This window comes from Portunus trituberculatus, chromosome 6 (assembly GCF_017591435.1).
Source record: "Portunus trituberculatus isolate SZX2019 chromosome 6, ASM1759143v1, whole genome shotgun sequence".
Classification (NCBI taxonomy): domain Eukaryota; kingdom Metazoa; phylum Arthropoda; class Malacostraca; order Decapoda; family Portunidae; genus Portunus; species Portunus trituberculatus.
The window spans coordinates 1,087-16,739 of NC_059260.1; the positions used below are offsets into that span (position 1 = coordinate 1,087).

The following is a 15,653-nucleotide window of genomic DNA, read 5'->3' on the forward strand; positions in this document are numbered from 1 at the left end:
GAAGAGGAAAGAAAGAGAGAAAAAGAGAGAAGGAAGCAATATTCTGGTCCTATACATGAAAGGGAAACACATGCTCTTCTTTTTTTTTTACAGCTGTTCCATCCCTTGAGGAAAAATGAAAGGAAAAAGAGGAAAGAAAGAAAGAAGAGAAAGAGACAAGAAGAAAGGAGAAGGAAGTGATATTCTGGTTCTTTACATGAAAGGAAAACACAAACTTTTCTTTTTTCCACACGCTTAATAAAAATAAAAATCGTAACCTGTCTATCTATCTAACCCATTTCCATCAAGAATTTGTAAAAACAAATCAAGAATCTACAAAATAGAGAGGCTGGGATATAACGGGTTAATTAATGGCCACAGTCTTCACTATTTTAACCCCTTCAGTACTGGGACACCTTTTTATCCTCAGATCTGTGTACCATTAGACCATTTTATTGACATTAGGAAAGGTTTATAGACATCAGAAGGTTAATGGTCAGTCTTCACTATTTTAACCCTTCAGTACTGGGATACCTTTTTACCCTGAGATCTGTGTACCATTAGACCATTTTATTGACTTTAGGAAAGGTTTATAAAGGGCAGAAGAATAATGGCCACAGTCTTCACTATTTTAAACCCTTCAGGACTGGGACACATTTTTACCCTGAGATCTGTGTACCATTAGACCATTTTATTGACATTAGGAAAGGTTTATAGACATAAGAAGGTTAATGGCCACAGTCTTCACTATTTTAACCCCTTCAGTACTGGGACACATTTTACCTTGACATTTGTGTACCATTAGACCATTTTATTGACATTAGGAAAGGTTTATAGAGGGCAGAAGAATAATGGCCACAGTCTTCACTATTTTATCCCCTTCAATACTGGGACATCTTGAGATCTGTGTACCATTAGACCATTTTATTGACATTAGGAAAGATCTATAGACATCAGAAGACTAATGGCCACAGTCTTCACTATTTTAACCCCTTCAGTACTGGGACACATTTTTACCTTGACATTTGTGTACCATTAGACCATTTTATTGACATCAGCAAGGGTCTATGGAGGTGACAAGATTAATGGCCACAGTCTTCACTATTTTAACCCCTTCAGTACTAGAAGACATTTTTACCTTGAGATTTGAGTACCATTAGACCATTTTATTGACATTAGGAAAGGTTTATAGACATCAGAAGATTAATGGCCAATATCTTCACCATAAAACATGCCAAATGGTCTTAAAATACCATAAAACATGCCAAACTCTCTTAGAATTCCCTGAAAAACATGCCAAACTTGTCTTAAAATGTCCTTAAAAAAATAACATTCCAAACTGCTTATCCATCCTAACTGTTCTTCATGACTCCAGGTGTTGTCTTGTACTCTGGGTGTTGCTGATGGCTGTAGGCGTTGTAGAAGGCTTGTGTTGCATTGTGGCTTGTCTTGGCTTGCTTGGTGGTGCAGTGTGTCTATTGGCTTGACTTTCCTGTAATGATAGGTTTACATTGAGTCACCTTCACTATTTTGTAAACTGAACTGAACGCAACTCAACCAAACCTAACAGAACTCAACCTAACTTAACTAAACTGAACAGAAATTAACCTAACCCAAAACAACCCAGCTCAACCCAACCCAACCCAACCAAAGTTAACCCAAAACAACCCATCATAACCCAACCCAAAAAACAACCAGTTAACCCAGAACAACCCAGCATAACCCAACCTAACTCAACCTAACCCAAGCCAAAAACAACCCAAGTTAACCCAGAACAACCCAACATAACCCAACCCAACCCCAAACTAACCCAAAACAACCCAGCACAACCCAAGCTAACCCAACCCAACCCTTTATCTTTACCTTTACCGAGGTGCCTGTCACGTGACGTCGGCGACCATGGAACACCATCCTCCTCTGTTTTGAGCCACTCTAACCCGATCCACAGTTGTCCAGCCCTCACTGACGTGTTTCACCAATGTGTCCATAAACTTGACCCTCTGTCTTCCTTTCGCTGGTTCCTTATACTCTCCCCAACAAGCATTCTCTCCCCAGTCCATGTCCTCTCAGTACATGGCCCACAAAATTTAGGTGTCTCCTCCTGATACTCTTCACCGGTGTTTTTTCCATTACTACTCTTCTCAATCCTTCATTAGTGATCCGTGCAGTCCAAGGGATTCTCAGCATTCTTTGCATGAACCACATTTCTACTGCTTCTAACCTTTTGATCATGTTCTTCTTTATCGTCCATGTCTCAGAGCCATACGTTAATGTGGACCATACATAACGCTTGAGTATACGTTGTCTTAGAGTTATATTCATGCTAATATTGGTCATTATCTTTCTTACCCTTAAAGTACGGGGGTTGATTTACTTTCTGTCTGTTACAGCGAGGAAAAATCACACCTGTCAAAAATGCTAAAAATATTCTTTTCCTCATAAAAGCATATTTCTTTGTGTTATTCTGAGTACAACGATATAGTTTTCAACATGTCATCACCTCTCACACCAAAGTTATTGCACGTCAAAAAATTCATGGCAGAATCCGCTGCTAAGAAATACCCCCCAAGCTCAGATAACACCATGCTCTCTCTCTCTCTCTCTCTCTCTCTCTCTCTCTCTCTCTCCATTTGGGCATATGAATTTGATGTAAAAGTAGGAACTTTTGCACTTTCATGTCATGAAAATGTGAACTCAGATGAAATGATGTTCAAAACAGAAAAATAAAATAAACCACATATTACAAATATTGTGGATTTTATAATAATTGGAATGTGGCAACTCTTCTTGGCAATGGGACTGACGTGACTTGGCCGACAAGCACAGTCCTGTAGAGGCAACCATGGGTGACACACACCAGCGCATTGTTCGAGGAGAGTATGTGAGGAGGTTTATGAACGTCGCTGTGAGGGTTGGCCTCTGTCTCCCAGATCACTAGCAGAATCACTACTGGAGTCTTCACTTTCTTCTGTCTTAATAAAATAATCACTGTCTTCATTTTCACCACTATCCTCAATGTCATTACCGAGTAACACTGACATAACATCACTCGGAGTACCGAAACCTAACTCCGCGTCACGGGGATTGCTAGATGTTGCCTCAAAATGGGAAAAGATGACCTATTGTGAGGGAACATATGTCTCCGGGCTCAGAGGTGAGCGAGAAAAGATGCCAAAGACTTCCACTTGCCCCAGGACCAACAGTGAGGGAGAGAGATTCAAACGTTTAGCGCCGAAAAATCATGATTCCCGGAACGATCCCCGCCTCTCTGCACGCCACATTACAATCACCGAACGTTAAGGGTTAAACTATCTATGAGTGCTTGCAATTTTAGCTCGGAATCTGCCGCTAAAACTGTATCGTTCGTATAATGTATGTATGTTGTTTGTGTTTCTTTCCCCAATGCAAATTCCCTCCATTTCTTCCATCTCCTCCAAACATTTTTGTCCATACAACGAGAACAAGTCTGGTGAGTACGCAGCCTTACCACACTCCTCTCTGTATCTCTACCCATTCTGTGTCTGGTGAGAGTACACGTACACAGCCTTGCCACACTCCTCTCTGTATCTCTACCCATTCTGTGTTTTTATCTTTTATTCTTAATGCTGTTTTTTGTTCCCAGTATAGGTATTAGTACAGGAGGAGGAGGAGGAGGAGGAGGAGGAGGAGGAGGAGGAGGAGGAGGAGGAGGAGGAGGAGGAGGAGAGAGAGAGAGAGGAGGGAGGAAGAAGGAAGGAAGGAAGGAAGGAAGGAAGGAAGGAAGGAAGGAAGGAAGGAAGGAAGGAAGAAGGAAAGAGAAGAAGGAAGGAAGGAAGAGAGAGAGAGAGAGAGAGAGAGAGAGAGAGAGAGAGAGAGAGAGAGAGAGAGAGAGAGAGAGAGAGAGAGAGAGAGAGAGAGAGAGAGACCTTAGTGTTTCAGTGTGCGGAGGCCATAAATTCAGAGTGTTCTTGAAGCAGTGGGTAAGTAAGTGAAGTGCTTGATAGTGACACATACAGAATAAGTGAATAAGTGAAGTGATAATACAAGATACATAGTGACACAAGTGATACATTGCAGGAGTAATCATCACTAAATCAATAAGAACACTAGCAGTCAAATAGTTGGTGGGCTTTGAGATAGGAAATACCCAAACTGCCTCCTTTAGCCCATCAAAACACAATGGAAATGCATGTGTTACCTAAATGCTGAGTAGTAATAAAAAAATCAATAAAAAATAAAAAAAGATATTTATGTGTGAAAACCTTACAAAATGGCACATCTATCATGAACCCTTTGTCAGCAACTCCGCCACACCCGCACTGCACAACCTCCACCCCCCACACAGTGTTCTGTTGGGGGTGCTGACGTAGGATGACATTCATTTCATCCCTTGTGACATGAAGCCACTTTTTTGCCATAAACTTTTTGCAATTTATTGTTGGGATGTCCACAAAAAAACTTGGCTGCCGGGACACTGGTCCACACACACAGCGACTGTACCACCTCGTCTGACATGAAGAGCTGGAAGCAGTGCAAACCACTCATGTCATTCCTTGGTACATCAGGATCAAAGCCACAAAAATCCGCAGTCAGGACCGGACCAGTACCGGGACGCTGGTCAGCAAAGGGATCAGATAAGACAGAGAAAGTATGGAGGGAAGCATGCAGTGCAGGGCTGCCTGGCCGCTCCTCATCCTCCACACTTCCATGTCAACATTTAAAACTGTACACTCTTCTAAATCAACATAAATGCTTTCCATCTCCCTTAATTCTTATCCTCACTGCTTTTGTGTTGACATTTAAAACTGTACACTCTTCTAAATCAACATAAATGCTTTCTATCTCTCTTAATTGTCATCCTCCACACTTCCATGTCAACATTTTAAACCTTACACTCTTCTAAATCAACATACATACTTTCATCTCTCTTAATCCTCATCCTCGACACTTCCATGTCCACATTTAAAATTGTACACTCTTCTAAATCAACATATATGCTTTCCATCTCCATTAATTGTCATCCTCCACACTTCCATGTCCTCATTTTAAACCATACACTCTTCTAAATCAACATAACTGCTTTCCATCTCTCTTAATTGTCATCCTCCACACTTCTGTGTCCACATTTAAAACTGTACACTCTTCTAAATCAACATATAAACTTTATATCTCCCTTAATTCTTATCCTCACTGCTTCCATGTCCACATTTAAAACTGTACACTCTTCTAAATCAACATATATGCTTTCATCTCTCTTAATTGTCATCCTCCACACTTCCATGTCCACATTTTAAACTGTACACTCTTCTAAATCAACATATATGCTTTCCATCTCTCTTAATTGTCATCCTCCACACTTCCATGTCCACATTTTAAACTGTACACTCTTCTAAATCAACATATATGCTTTCCATCTCCCTTAATTGTCATCCTCACCACTTCCATCACTTTCTTCCTGGGAGCTCCTGGCCTCACTGTCATTTTCTGGCAAATATTCCTCATGTGAGTCACTAATGAGTCCTTCTGATTGACTCTCATTGTCCTCAGAATCCTGTAATTCATCTAATAGAGCCAGCTCACCCTCAGAATCCCTCAAGGGTGACAATGACAACACCATTACACCACACTGATCAGTAACACACTGCCCGCCGGCCACCACCCTTCCCCTAAGGCCACACGGTCCCTCCCCCCAAGCCACCGTACCCAGTGTCCCTGAAAACAGTTAGTCACTTTGTCACTGAACCATAAAAAACACACAAAGCCAGTAGATGAAGCACTGATGGAGCAATGGCGTGCATGTACTTCATCACTTCAGGAGCCAAAATTTTAAAATACCTTGAAACACCCTTAAAACACCCTAAAATAGTTCAAAACAGTCTTAAACATCCTTAAAATAGCCCTAAAAGACACTATCACAGCCTTAAACACCCTTAAAATAGCCTAAAACTCCCTTAAACATCCTAAAATTCTTAAAACACCCAAAAATAGCCTTAAACAATCTAAAACAGCCTAAAAATACCCTAAGACAGCCTTAAAACACCCTAAAGTAGCCTTAAACACCCTCAAAGTCTTCAAACACCCTAAAACAGCCTTCAATACTCACAGTTGGCTAGGTGTGTCCCAGCTGGTGTAGTTGCCATGTTCCATCCCTACATAGAGCCACTTCCTTTAGTATGGCCACTGGTGGCTGGTGATCCTGTTGGGAGGAGGTGGTGGTGGTGGTAGTTATAATAGTACTAGTGGTGGTAGTGAAATGGTGTGGTTTTGTGAGCATCTGATGTGGTAATGTTGGTTGTTTGTGGTGGTTGTAGGTGTGGTTGGACAGTGGTGGTGGTGGTGGTGGTGGTGGTGGTGGTGGTAATAGGAGGATTTTAAAAAGACAAATATTTTCCGGCCAAAACAAGTGAAAAAATTGAGGTTTATGAGACAAAATTGTAAGAAAAAACACGCTTTCACACACCATTCCCACACCAGCAAACCACAAACAACCCTTTGCAAACACTGGAAAACGCAAAACACACACCCAAAAAATATAGTTTACACAACAAAAAACACATTTACACACACACCACACTTACCACACACACATCACACCTGCGGAAACCTTTCCCACACCCGCACACACCAGCACAGTACACAGCTTGGTGTGTGGAGGGAGATATGGAGGAAAGAAAAGGTGGTGGTGGAGGGAAAAATGAGAAAAATTGTCAGGTTTTGAAGTGAGATTTAGAAAAGTACTATTTTGACTATGATAGAAGTGAGATAGGAGACTCAAAATTGGAGGGAAGGTGGAGGAAACATGGAGGAAATAGTCTACTGAAGGAAAAGCCAGGAGGTAACTTGTGGAGGGAGATATGGAGGAAACAAGACAAACATTACCTAACCAAAATGCACCAAAAAATTACCTAAAAATATTGCATCACACACACACACACACACACACACACCTGCAATCCACAAACAACCCTTAAATCACACCTGGAAAACGCCCACAATAAGTCTAACCTAGCCAAACCACACAAAAAAAAAAAAAAAACAATATACATAGGTAGCTATAGTTGACATTACAAAAACGTACAAAAAACACACTTACACACCCACCACACTCACAGCACACCCACCTCTCCCTCTGGAACTTGGTAAGTGGAGTTTTACCGCAGAGAGGAGACAGGCAGCAAGTCAACACCAGCGGCTCTCCAAGGACCCATTGTGACATTGTGGCAAGCCATGGTGCACCTCTGGAATAGTGGTAGTTGTTGTAGTAGTGGTAGTGGTGGTAGTAATATTTTAAATGAGGCGTGACAAGGCGTAGGAAAGGGTGAAGGACACTGCCTACCACACTATAACACCACCATATCTCACTAACCACTTCAACTATCAAACTATCACGCATATGGATCCACAAACTATCTACGGAGGCAATATGGGGCGTGACAAGGCGTAGTAAATAAGAAAAACTGAAAATAGTTAACACAGAGAGGGCCGATGTGGAAGGCAGGATGGCGGACACTGCCTAACACAAGAACACCACCATATCTCAGTAACCGCTTCAACTATCAAACTATCCCGCGCATGGGAGGTGTATGGGTGCATAAGCTATCTATGGAGGCAATATGGGGGCGTGACAAGGTGTAGGAGGGCAGGAATCACCACCACAAATATGAGGCAACAAAACCCAAAAGTTTGCTTATAAAGACGCACTTATTTTCACTTTACCAGACTTATTTCACCTTAATTGGCACGTCTCACTAACTCTACATACTTTAGATAATAAGCATGTACACGCACACACTTGGGAATAACTCATCTGCTCCACAAATGTTCAAAAACTGTCAATGTCTACCCTACGAACTAACAATGGCGAATCTTCTGCTTCTTCCCCTAAGCAAAATGTCGACATCATTGTATACACTTCCTCTATCACTCAAACTTCTTATAAAATTCAAAATGACATTGAGATAAAATAAATAAAATATGAAATGGTAAAGAGAAATGAAAATAATACGAGTATTATATTCCCAATACCGAAATGGGGGTCTTGCTAAAAAACACATTTCGCCGTAAGAATTGAAATATTTCTACTTAATTAGTGAAGTTGGCACTGTTCTGATATCTGATTTGTTATTAGTAAAGTAAACTAATTTCTAAACTACAATAGAATCGAGTCCAGCTGTGTTTTGGTTTACCGAAAAAATAACGTTAAAGTCACTGCAAGGAATATAACGTTTTTTTTCATTAGGATTGTTTTGGTGTTTGATATAACACTTAAAAGATATGAAAAACATGATTCAAGTAACAATATTCCATAAAGTTTAGTCTACCTATTCGTATTTTCAAATTCAAAAATTATAATGGTAACAAAATGAAAAACAAAAATCTTTATACGACAAAGAATCTGTGTTTTCTTTATTCGGCTGGAAAGCGAAAATTTTTGTTATTCAGAAAATGTAATATAACGTAGTTTGGGTGAGCTTTCCATCTCGACATTGTGGTGTGTTTGTCACCCGTTAATTGGACACAAACACCTTCCGTTTCACCGCTTTTCTAAAATAAACCACCCGGTAGGAATATTATATTTTGATTATTAGTTACACTATTTATCGCGTCTAAAAGTGTAGTGTATACCAGTCTGGGAGCCGTTTTTCTTGTGGCGATTTTTAAAATGAATTATCTACGTAAATATTGAACCCACGGGGGGCGCCTCACCCCTGCCTTCCCCATGGACAGTCCAGCAATGTCTGCCTCCACTCCCCCTGTGTTTCCAGACCCAGAGAGTGAAGCAAAGCCAGAATCAACCACCACACTAGATAAATAGCCATTACTGTGGTAAATAAGGCGATGGTTGTGTATATGTACCCCAGTTAACACCGCCCGCCGCCCACCATCGCCCCGCGTCAACTCCTCAACATTTCCTTCAATTCTCAGTGATTCCTGCTGCTGCTGCTGCTGCTGCCCGCCTCAAATGCATAGCAGGGACAAAAAAGGAATGCAAGTGTGTGAGGGAGAAGTAGTAGTAGCAGCAGCAGGAGCAAGAGTATTATTGTTATTACTGAGGGTTAATACGTGTGTGTGGGTGTGTGGGGCGGGCTGCATAATGTAAAATTATCCCCTTCTCTCTCTCTCTCTCTCTCTCTCTCTCTCTCTCTCTCTCTCTCTCTCTCTCTCTCCATGACTGTCTATGAAGGCCACAGAGGTGACTAGCTAGAGTGTTTCTGCTGTGAATAATGCAAAAAAATTGTTAATCTCTCACTAGAACCTTAAAAACACGTCACGTATTCACAAAAATGCGTCAATTAAACACACATAAATCAAGAGTTAGTTGTATTGTTAAACAGCTTAGTTGTGCATTGCAGCAAGTGGTACACTCGGCTGAAGTCCCTGACACGCGGAAAGAATCCACCACACTGATCATTCCTAAAGCTGCCAAACCAAAAGTCAATGAATTTAGACCAATAGCTTTCACCAACGTACAATACAAATTATTAATGGCTGTGTTACGGATAAGTATACAAGACCATATGGAGAAATGGATGGGTTAAGAACAATCAGGCAGGATTTACGGAGGGAGGTGGGGCAGAAAATAGCCTGCTCATACTCAGATACTGTGTACAAAAATTATTTAAAAGTAAAAAAATCTTTGATTGTCATATGAATAGATTTTTACAAAGCTTTTGACAATATAAGAAGGGATTATATGATCAAAATTCTTATGGAATATCAAATAAATGAAAAAGTACTAGACCTAATAACAAAAGTTTACCCTGGAGACAAAACTAGAGTAAGACTTGAAACACAAAATGTAACAAGTGGCATCAGACAGACAGACAGACAGCAGGGGATGTACAGCCTCCACAACACTTGCCAAATAAACCCCTTCACTACCACGACGTGTTTTCATAGTCATTCTGCTTCCTATGTTGGTGATTCTATACACAAACTTATGTGGGGATTAAAATAGTGAAGACTGTGGCCACCTCCATACACCCTTCCTAATGTCATCAAAATTGTCTAATGGTACACAAATCTCAAGATAAAAATATGTCCCAGTACTGAAGGGGTTAATAACTTTCAAAATAATAATAAAAAACATTAGAAAGTGTAAATTTGTGCTTCAAAGATGACACTTTAAATGTGACACCTTTATTCTTTGCAGATGATGAAATGTTGTCAGCGAGCAGCATAGAAGACGCAGAGATAGTGGTGGACAGGTGGTGGAGACAGGAAGAGAATGTGGCCTGGAGATTAACAAACAGAACACCAATAATCTTGTGACCTCCATACACCCTTCCTAATGTCAATAAAGTTGTCTTATCATACCTAAAACTGTTTTATAATGCCCTCAAAAAATGCCAAACTATCTCAAAATGCTTTCAAAACATGTCAAACTGTCTTAAAATGCCCTCAAAACATGCCAAACTGTCTTAAAATAATAAGTCCCTCCCTCTCCATCTTTTACCTGATTGGTGGAATGAAGGAGTGGTGGCTGACCTGACACTACCTGAGACACACACACACACACACACATACACTCTCTCTCTCTCTCTCTCTCTCTCTCTCTCTCTCTCTCTCTCTCTCATCCACCACCACCCCCAACAACCATGAGTGTCACTACCACTATCACCTCCACCACCATCCTCACAACCACCACTACCCCTACCATTATCTCCACCACCACCACCACTGCTACTACTATCATCTCATCCACCACCACCACTGCTGCTATCACCTCATCCATCACCACCATCACCTCATCCACCACCACCACTGCTACTATCACCTCATCCACCACCACCATCACCTCATCCACCACCATCACCTCATTCATCACCACCTTCATCTCATCCACCACCCCAACCACTACTACTATCCTCTCATCCACCACCATCACCTCATCTACCACCACCACCACCATCACCTCATCCACCTCCACCACCACCATCACCTCATCCACCACCACCACCACTACTACTATCATCTCATCCACCACCACCACTACTAATATCATCTCATCCACCACCACCATCACTACTACTATTATCTCATCCACCATCCCCATCACTACTACTATCATCTCATCCACCACCACCACCACCACCATCACCTCATCCACCACCACCACCATCACCTCATCCACCACCACCACCATCACCTCATCCACCACCACCACAATCACCTCATCCACCACCACCACCACCATCACCTCATCCCCCACCACCATCACCTCATCCACCACCATCACCTCATCCACCACCACCACCATCACCTCATCCACCACCACCATCACCTCATCCACCACCACCACCATCACCTCATCCACTACCCCCACCACTACTACTATCATCTCATCCACCACCACCACCATCACCTCATCAACCACCCCCACCACCATCACCTCATCCACCACCACCATCACCTCATCCACCACCACCACCATCACCTCATCCACCACCCCCACCACTACTACTATCATCTCATCCACCACCATCACCATCACCTCATCCACCACCACCATCACCTCATCCACTACCACCACCACCATCACTTCATCCACCACCACCACCACCACCATCACCTCATCCACCACCACCACCACCATCATCTCATCCACCACCATGACTACTACTATCACCTCATCCACCATCACCATTATTACTATCATCTCATCCACCACCCCCACCACTACTATTATCATCTCATCCACCATCATGACTACTACTATCACCTCATCCACCACCACCACCACCATCACCTCATCCACCATCACCATTAATATTATCATCTCATCCACCACCCTCACCACTACTACTATCACCTCATCCACCCCCACCACTACTACTGTCACCGCATCCACCATCCCCACCACCATCACCTCATCCACCACCACCATTATTACTATCATCTCATCCACCACCACCACCACCATCACCTCATCCACCACTACCATCACTACTATCATCTCATCCACCACCACTACTACTATCACTTCATCCACCACCACCACCACCATCACCTCATCCACCACCCCCACCACTACTACTATTATCGCATCCACCACCACCACCATCAATTCATCCACAACCACCACCACCACCACCACCAATTCATCCACCACCCCCACCACTACTACTACTATTATTGTGTGCCTGTGAGAGAGAGAGAGAGGGAGAGAGAGAGAGAGAGAGAGAGAATAAGAGAGAGAATAAGGAGTGGTGCCTCACCTGACATAATCTTGTCCCCTGAGAAACCTTGGATGGGGAAAAATGTTCTCTCTCTCTCTCTCTCTCTCTTTCTCTCTGGTAATTAATAATAATAATAACAATAATAATAATAATAACTGATAATAATAATAATAATAAAAAAAATAATAATAATCTTATTTCACCTATTGCTGTAAGTCATCTCATATGTGATATTCACCTACAAAAAGTGTGTGTATTTACCTAGTTGTAGTTTTTACAGGGCCTGGGCTTTATGCTCGTGTGGCCCCGTCTCCATATCTACACTTATCCAATCTTACTTTAAAAGTATGCACACTCGTTGCAGACACTACTTCTTCATTTAAACTGTTCCACGTCTCAATACATCTTTGCGGGAAACTATATTTTTTAACATCTCTCAGACATCTTCCTTTTCTCAGCTTTTTACTATGCGATCTTGTGCTTCGGATGTCATATTCTTCTCTCAGGATCAGTTTCTCATTATCCACTTGATCCATTCCGTTGATCAATTTATAAACTTGTATCAGATCTCCTCTCTCCCTTCTTTGTTCCAGGGTTGGTAGATCCATAGCCTTTAGTCTCTCCTCATATGTCATCCCTTCAAATTCTGGAACCATTCTAGTATCCATTTTTTGTAGTCTCTCCAACTTCCTTATGTATTTCTTTTTATGAGGGGTCCACACTACTCCTGCATATTCCAATCTGGGTCTTATTATAGTACTTATCAATTTCTTCATCATTTCTTTGTCCATGTAGTGAAATGCTACTCCAATATTCCTTAGCAAATTATATGTTTCTCTAAAAATTCTATCAATATGGCTTACTGGTTGATTGTTTTCTTCCATCGTCACTCCTAAGTCCTTTTCTTTTTTTACTTTCTCCATTTTTACTCCATCTCCCATCTTATAGATTCCCACGGGTCGTCTTTCACTCTTTCCCATTTTCATGACATGGCTTTTGTTCACATTGAATTCCATTTCCCACTTTTTACTCCATTCCCAGATCTTATTTAGGTCTTCTTGCAGTATTCACAATCCTCTTTTTGCTTTATAACTCTTCACAGTTTTGTATCATCTGCAAACATATTTATGTAGCTGCTCACACCTTCTGGCATGTCGTTAATATAAATGAGGAAAAATATTGGTGCCAATACTGTCCCCTGTGGCACTCTGCTTTCTACTGCTCTCCACTTGGACTTCATATCTTTAACTACCGTCCTTATTTCTCTCCCCCCTCAAATAATTTTCTATCCATCTCAATGTGCTTCCTTTTAAGCCACCCTTCTCCTCTAACTTCCATAGTAATCTTGCATGTGGCACTTTGTCAAACGCCTTTTTTAAATCCAAATAATGTGTGTGTGTGTGTGTATATATATATATATATATATATATATATATATATATATATATATATATATATATATATATATATATATATATATATATATATATATATTAGACAATAATGTGTACCATTATTGTCTAATGGTATGCAAAACTCAAGGTAAAAATGTGTCCTAGTACTGAAGGGGTTAAAATAGTGAAGCCTGTATCCATTAATCTTCTGCCCTCCATACACCTTCCTAATGTCAATAAAATGGTCTAATGGTACACAATTCTCAAGGTAAAAATGTGTCCCAGTACTGAAGGAGTTAAAAGCTCAAATAACTTCCATTAGACCCCCTTAAGCCCCAATAACTTCCACTACACTCTTTAAAGGTCTCAATATCTTCCAGTAGACCCTTTTAAGCCCCAGAATGACACCAAGTCAGGGCCACATACCCAGGTGGTGTGTTTTTAAGGCTTTAGTCATCTCTGTGGCCTTGGAAAACAGTCATGGTGAGAGAATAAATCATTTTTAAGGATATTTTTAAGATTCTAGAGACAGATTGGTAAGATTTATGCATTATTAACTGGAGAAACACTCTTGAAAACCCCGCCAGTAATCTCTGTGGCCTTACAAAATAGTCGTGGTGACAGAATAAAGTATTTTTAAGGATGTTTTTAAGATTCTAGGGGTAGAGAGACAAGATTTCTGCATTACTAACTGGAGAAACACTCTTGAAAACTATGCTAATGAGAGAATAAAGTGTTTTTAAAGGTGTTCTTACAGTTTCAGAGGCAGAGTGACAAGATTTCTGCATTATTAACTGGAGAAACACTTTTAAAAGATTCTAGTTGAAATAATGAGTTTTTAAGGGTGTTTTTAAGGTTCTAGAGCAGTGGTTCCCAAACTGGGGGGCGCGCCCCCCTAGGGAGGCGTAAAGAGAATTCAAGGGGGGCGTGAAGTCATCTGCTAAAAAAAATGTTTTAATAGATTATAAGAATAATAAAATCAAAATGTCTCTCTGGAATGTACTATTATTTGTTTGAGTGGCTTTCATTATTAAAATTTAATACAAACAGAGATCTGTTTTCCTGAACAATGCTAAGAAATAAATGCAATAAAATAAAATAAGTTCACATGAGCAAAAGAGGAAGTGGGAGGGGGGGGCGTGCGGGTCTACTGGAAGGAAGAAGGGGGCGTCAGGTAAGATAGTTTGGGAACCACTGTTCTAGAGGCACAGTGACAAGATTTCTACATTGTTAAGTGGAGAAACTCTTTTACAAGGTTCTAGTTGAAATAATAAAGGTTTTTAAGGGTGTTTTTTTAAGGTTCTAGAGGCAGAGTGACAAGATTTCTGCATTATTAGCTGGAGAAACACTCTTAAAAACCCTGCCAGTCATCTCTGTGGCCAGTTTCAGACAATAATGTCAGGTAGGTGGTGGCATTAAGTAAACACAGGTGTACTTACAATTGTGCTAGTTAGTGCATGAGGCATCTGGAGTTAGAAGGATATGTAGCAACTTTAATACTTGATCCCAGGAAGGTACACAGAAGGGTTAGGGGATACAAACCTGCTGGTGATCTCCTGTGTCCTTTATCATTTCCATGTGTCAGTAACATGAGACAGTTGCAGCCTACACTCTAAACAATATTGTTATGAAGTCACACTACACTACATGTTCTATAGACCGACACCGACACTGCCTTAATATTATTCTTCATTTTCTTGATTTGTTTTCAATGGAAAACTATTTTTTTTCGTGTCTTGTCCTTTACACACACAGACTAAAATATGACCTTTTTGTTTTTGTCCTTTTCTTTATAGTTTTTACTTTACATTAAAAGAATTGTTTCTCAAAATGTCAAGTACCACAATTAACAAATTGCATGTTAAAAGTATAATTATCCTGAAACAAGAGCTAAATTTAGTGTATTGCAAAGAATAGTGGTGTTTGTATGTAACACCTCACTGATACCAGATCCTGTTGTACTGTTAGCTGAATAAAGGGTGTCAAATGAGTGTGTCTATCCATTTATCCTTGTCTGGGGACTGAATCTAGTATATATGGGTTACTAGGGGTAATGTTTGTTCATGGGAAACCTGAAGACTACTAGGTATTGCTACTGGGAAATACAAACACCAGGATTGGC

At 40.8% G+C, this 15,653-nt stretch overlaps 2 long non-coding RNA genes across 6 annotated transcripts; one reads left to right on the forward strand and one right to left on the reverse strand.

The window, feature by feature from the left end:
- Positions 1–1,286: 1,286 nt before the first annotated feature.
- LOC123517370 lies at positions 1,287–7,852 on the reverse strand. Of its 5 annotated transcripts, none has more exons than XR_006678454.1 (4): positions 7,747–7,852; positions 7,080–7,196; positions 6,062–6,154; positions 1,287–1,471 (listed from the first exon to the last, which is right to left on the reverse strand). It is a non-coding gene; the product is annotated as an uncharacterized LOC123517370 (long non-coding RNA). The 5 variants fall into 5 exon arrangements; XR_006678455.1 differs by having other exon boundaries at positions 7,815–7,845; XR_006678456.1 differs by having other exon boundaries at positions 7,721–7,836.
- Positions 7,853–8,385: 533 nt separating this feature from the next.
- On the forward strand, positions 8,386–10,281 carry LOC123517427. The gene is made up of 2 exons (XR_006678463.1): positions 8,386–8,784; positions 10,112–10,281. It is a non-coding gene; the product is annotated as an uncharacterized LOC123517427 (long non-coding RNA).
- Positions 10,282–15,653: the final 5,372 nt, after the last annotated feature.